The sequence below is a fragment of the Silurus meridionalis genome, chromosome 1, assembly GCF_014805685.1.
Source record: "Silurus meridionalis isolate SWU-2019-XX chromosome 1, ASM1480568v1, whole genome shotgun sequence".
Classification (NCBI taxonomy): domain Eukaryota; kingdom Metazoa; phylum Chordata; class Actinopteri; order Siluriformes; family Siluridae; genus Silurus; species Silurus meridionalis.
In genome coordinates, this window is record NC_060884.1 from 21,103,888 (window position 1) to 21,110,274 (window position 6,387).

The window sequence follows — 6,387 nt, forward strand, 5'->3', positions numbered from 1 at the left end:
CGAGGCTGACCGGGTGACAGAAGAACAGGGAGTTGTGACACCACTGAAGAACTCCAGGGCGGAGACCTCGGGACGAACAGGAGACCAGTAGGGCAACCCTCAGGGACAGGGCCCCTGTCTTGGGCATTCTTGACCCGCCTCCAAAGCGAGACTAAGGGTGTGGACCGACACAGACTTGGCAAGGATGGTCTCTGGGCATGGCTCCTCCTCCTCCAGGGCATGAACCCTAGAGAGCGCATCAGGCTTGACATTCCGGCTCCCAGGCCGGTACGAAGAGAGAACCGAAGCGCCAAAGAAAAGGCCCCATCTAGCCTGTCGGGGTTGAGTCGTTTAGCCGATTGGAGGTACTCAAGGTTGCGATGATCCGTCCAGACCAGAAAGGGACCTCCGCACCTCCAACCAATGGCGCCATTCCTCCAAGGCCAGTTTGACAGCCAGGAGCTCCCTCTCACCCACCGGGTAGTTACGTTCAGAGGAGCTAAGGCGCCTGGAAAAAAGCGCAAGGATGCAGGCGGTTATCCTCAGGGCAGACCTGGGAGAGCACTGCCCCACCCCACACCGGAGGCGCCAACTTCAACCACGAACTGCCGAGCCGGGTCAGGAAAGATGAGGATGGGCGCCCGTGAATCGCCGCTAAGCTCCAGAAAAGCCTCCTCAGCCTCAGGGCCCCAGAAGAACGAGCGGAGGGAAGACGTCAGGAAGTGGAGGGGCGCCGCCACCGAACTATAGCCCTTTACGAAGCGGCGATAAAATTGGCGAAGCCCAAGAACCTTTGTAAATGGCGGCGGAGGTGGGGTCGGCCAGTCCCGGATAGCCTGGACCCTGGCAGGGTCCATCCGGATATTACCGGCGGAAAGCAGGTATCCCAGGAACGAGGTTTGTGAGGTGTGGAACTCACATTTCTCAGGTTTAACATAAAGCCCGTTCTTGAGAAGTCTCTCCAAGACCTGACGCACCTGCCGGATGTGTTCGTCCATGGAACGGGAGAAGATCAGGATATCATCCAGGTAGACAAACACAAACGTATTAAGCATGTCACGGAGGACCTCGTTGACCAGAGCCTGAAAGACGGCCGGAGCGTTGGTTAGGCCGAACGGCATGACGAGGTACTCGTAATGACCAGCTGGGGTATTGAAGGCGGTCTTCCATTCATCCCCCTCCCTGATACGCACCAGGTGGTATGCGTTGCGTAGATCCAGCTTAGTGAAGATCGTGGCACCATGCAGGAGTTCGAACGCCGAGGCCATAAGCGGCAAGGGGTAACGGTTCCGGATAGTGATCGCATTAAGACCCGGTAGTCAATACATGGGCGTAGGGACTTATCCTTCTTTTCGACAAAGAAGAAACCCGCACCAGCCGGGGAGGAGGATGGTCGGATGATCCCTGCTGCCAGAGACTCCTGGATATACTGGTTCATGCTAGTCCTCTCCGGGCCGATAACTGATACAGGCGCCTAGGGGACTGGCTCCGGGATGCAGGTCGATGGCACAGTCGAAGTGCGGTGGGGAGGCAGGGAGGTAGCCAAGGCCTTACTGAACACGCGCGCAAGGCCATGATAGACCTCAGGAACCGACGCCATATCGGAGTGCTCGGGAGTGACAGCCAGCAGTGGCTTGGGTGGAGGAAGAGCAAGACAGTGGCGAAGCAATGCACACCCCAATCGAGAATACGCCTGTCATCCAATCAACACGTGGGTTGTGTTTCCGAAGCCAAGGGAACCCGAGCATAATGGGGGCTTGGGAGAGGAGATGACCAGGAAGGAAAGCCACTCCCGATGTTGTTCCCCACTGACATGAGCAGAGGCCTAGTGCGGTGCGTGGCCCGGCCCAAAAGGCTGCCGTCAGGGCTCTGATCAGCAGAGCTTCAGGCAGGGGCTCCATGGGAACCAGCAGCTGCTGGGCAAGCTTGAGGTCGATGAACTCGGCATCAGCCCCGGAGTCGACGAAGGCAGCCAACTCCGTGCCATCGGGGCCAACCTGGAGGTGGACCAAGATAGTGGGTTTGGAGGAGCGGGGAAGCGCGGCTCGTGGGTGCTCCCTCCATTACCGGCGAGCCTTGCCTTTACTGGGCAGGATGCGGCCATGTGCCCTTTACCTCCGCAGTAGAGGCAAAGACCTAGAGACCGGCGTTTTCCTTCTCAGCGGGGGTCAGGTGGTGGCGTCCTATCTCCATGGCCTGTGGCGGAGAGAAAGAACGGGTGCCAGAACCCGAAACACGAGGAGGGGAACCGCCGCAGTTAAAGGACTGTGAGGACCTAGGCTCTGAGTTGGGTAACCACGCTCGGCGGCGTTCCCTTATGCGCCCGATCGATGCGTGTAGCCAGGAGATCAGCGAGTCAGATCCCGGGGTGGATCACGGCGGCAAGTTCGTCATAACAGTAGAGGAGAGGCCCTGGAGGAAAGTGTCATAAGCGCGATGCGATCCCATCCGCTGTCAGTGGCCTGGGTCCGGAACTCAGCCGCGTACTCCGCAACAGAGCGTTGCCCCTGTGCGGCCGAGACCAGGGAGCGGGCGGCATCTTGGCGTGGCGTAGACGTGCGAAGACCTTCCGGAGTTCCGCAGAAAAGCCGCGAACGATCCGCAGTTGGGTGATCGGCTTTCCCACTCCGCAGTGGCCCACCTTAGGGCTCGGCCTGACAGGAGGGAAATGACGTAGGCCACCTTGGAGCGCTCTGTACCGAATTGAGAGGGTTGCATGCTAAAAATCAGGTCGCACTGCATAATAAATGAACGGCAGGAGTCAGGGTCGCCGAAAACCGGGCTGGCTGCGCGAGCTGAGGCTCACGCATGGCTGAAGGGGCGATAGGAGGAGCAGGGGCCTGCCGGGCCGGAGCAGCAGATGATGATGGCGCCAAAGCACCTGTGGTGAGCCGGTCGCCAAAACGCAGCGCAAAAATCCCATGATTTCCTGCACGCCAGTAGAGAGGTTCTGGATTTGTTGCTCCTGCGCCGCTTGTTGGCGAGCCAAGGCCGTTAAAGCGGCGCTAGAGGCAGGTACATCCACGGGATCCATGTTGGCCAGATTGTTCTGTCAGAAAGTTAGGGTTATAGGATCCAAGGCAGATGCAAAAGGAGCAGGGAGAAAGGCTGTGCAGAGCTGAATCGGGAAGCCGATTCAGGAGTCGATTCAGGAGTCGATTCCGGAGCCGATTCAGAGAGCCGATTCAGAGAGCCGATTCAGAGAGCCGATTCAGAGAGCCGATGTGCGCGAAGGGTGAGGATTCGAGCGGAAACCAGAGCGCGTTCAGCGCGAGCCGGAACCGAAACGCTGCTCAGCGCGAGCAGAGCAGAGCCGAGCCGGAAACCGAACACGTCCAGCGCGAGCAGAGCAGAGCAGAGCCGAGCGAGCCGAGCCGAGCCGGAACCGGCGCGTTCAGCGCGAGCAGAGCAGAGCCGAGCCGAACCGGAAACCGGAGCGCGTTCAGCGCGAGCCGGAAACCGAAGGACAGAATGTTCAGGTCAGAGACAACGAAACAAACAAAAGAACAAACAAACAAAACAGAATACGCTGGAGAGTGCTCAGGGCAAGCCTAAAGACAATCTGGCACTGACTGAAGGATTCAGGCGTCCTTATAAGTGCCAGAAAATCATACACCAAATCCGTGCAGCTGGTTGGGAGTGGGCGTTTCCTCTGTGGTTGAGGCGGTAATACCTGAAGTGCTCAAGCGGGCTGACAGTGGAGACCAGGTTATCTGATGCGGCACTCCATTACACTCTCTCTTGGACAAATAGATTTAAAAAGGTGGTACAAAAAGTCTAGCTCTGTTTTCAGGAAATGACTCCATTTATCTAAGTTTACACAATATCACCTTTAAAATAGTCCCCTTGCACAGCAATACAGCGTTCCTGCCACTTCTGGAATATGTCCTGGAAGTCTTCGTTTTGAAGCGTGTCAAGCACATTCTGAGATCCACGCTGGATCTCCAAAATGTTGCCCAAATGGCGACCTTTAAACTGGATCTTTATCTTCAGGAAGAGGGTGGGTGCGGAATTGAGATCGTGTGAATTGTTCTCCGACGATCATCATGCACAAGTTGCCAAATAGTTTCGACATTTTCTATGACGGAGCTGGTCGAAGTTCATCCTGATTTATCATGGTCTTTCAGTGATCTTCTTCGGCTCTTGAAATGCACGCATGCCCCACAAAACACCTTGAGCAACTCATTGCAGTATGTCAAACGTATGTCGTGTCAAACGTCTCTGTGGGCAAATTTGCCCAGTTTCATGCAGAATTTCATGTTTGCTTTTTGTTCTAACTTGCCATCCAGTTAGCACCATTAATCTCGAAACTAGTGTCCATTTAGTCTAATTAAATCACCAACAGTGTCACCAGTAAAGTACCCCCACACACCTCCCCCTCCATGCTTCACAGTGGGAGCCACGCCTTAAGGAACCACCCATTCTTTCTTTTTATGTCTAACAAAAACATAAAGTAAGAACCAAAAATTTTAAATGTAGACTGTTCAGACCAAAGTACAGATTACAATTGATATAATGTCCATTTCATGTGTTTCTTTGCCCAAGCAGGTCTCTTCTGCTTGTTTTTCTTCTGAAATAATAAATTCTAAGACAATTGTAATAAACATATCCTCTGCAGGTCTTCCATTCCTAGGACAATCCTTATGAGAGCCTGTTTTATCGTTGCATTTGATGGTTTTAGCGACTGCAGTTGGGGATACATTTAAAGTTCTTGAGATTTTTCATATTGCCTGACCTTCAGCTCTTAAATAATGATGGACTCTTTACTTAACTAAGTGTTTACTGTGTATTTCTTGCCATTATATGGATTTGTACAGTAGTTGCTCTCACAGGGTTATTGACACTGTACTCACTCTTTCCTCTGCACAAGACAACTGATAGTCTAAAGCACATTAAGAATGCAGAAAATGTCACAGATTATCTTTTGACAGTCACACCTGTGAACTGAAAACCATTCTATTCTACGTTGTGCAACTGATTGGAGAATGTCATGAGTTTTCCCAGCTGTAATCAAAGCAGCAGCTACTTTGGACAATCTAAAAGATTTAACACTTTTGTTTACTACATGATTCCATACTGTATTTATTCTTTCATTGTTTGGATTTCTTCATTATTATTGTACAATGTTGGCACTAATTTAAAAACAATTTTTTAACGGCATTAATTTTATTAACGCTCAATTAATGCAGTACACATTTCTTAATTGACCATTTTAATAAAAAATATAAATAAATAAATATAAAAAAGGCTAAATTTAAAACTTGAAGGCAGCACACATTTATTCACATTTATTTCTACTTTACACAGATAGGCAATTAAAACTGTCCGTGTGGAAACATAGCAAAAGTTCCATTTGGCGTCCTGATGATTTATGTAATTGAAAACTTTATTACATATGAAAACTTTTTTTTTATTATTAAAAAGTTTACAAAAATATATTGTCTTCAAGCTCTAGGTTGAGTATAGTTTCACTAATAATAAACATACATTTGCTAAAAGGATCCATATTTGTCCATGCCCATGTTGATTAAAGTATTAAAAACTGTGTTTTATTGGCCTGGGAAATATTCATACAAATTTTATGATAACATTGAAAGTGCTCAAATAAATACTGTGATTTATGTTAGCTACAGTACAATGTATGGTTGAACATGGAGTGGGGCAATATGACAAAGATGAATAAATGCTTTTTTTGTTAAGTGTCCAAATTAGCTTGTGACAGCTTCTTCTTCTTCTTCTTCTTCTTCTTCTTCTTCTTCTTCTTCTTCTTCTTTCAGCTGCTCCCATTAGGGGTCGCCACAGCAGATCCTTCTGACCTTTTCTATACTTCTCCATCCACATTCTCAAAGCAAATATTGCATCTGTAGTTGTCGAGAAAAATATTCTAATCAATACTAATCAGATGGTCACCTCTTCTCTCAGCCTGACTTCCACTACTCTTTCCCATAACTTCATGGTATGACTGATCAAATCCCCTATTTATTTCCCTGCAGATATCGCTTATTCTTTAAAACCGGTACCAGCACACTCCTTCTCCATTCCTCAGTCTTCCTCTCACCTTACAGAATCTTGTTGAACAATCTAGTTTAAAAACTCCACTGCCATCTGCATGCTTCTACTGATATGCCATCTGGTCCAACCGACTTTCGACTCTTCATCAAGCTCTCACTTCCTCCTTACTAATCCTATTCACTTCCTGCTTCACCATCTCTACATCATCCAACCCCCCATTTTCCTTATTCATCAGCTGCTTAAAAAACTCTTCTCAACACACTCTTCGCACTAGTCAACACATTTTCATTTCCACCCTTTATTGTTCTAACTTCTAGCACATCCTTCCAAGTTTGGTCCCTCTGCCTCGCCAATCGGTATAAATCCTTTTCTCCTTCTAACTTGCTCAACTACAGC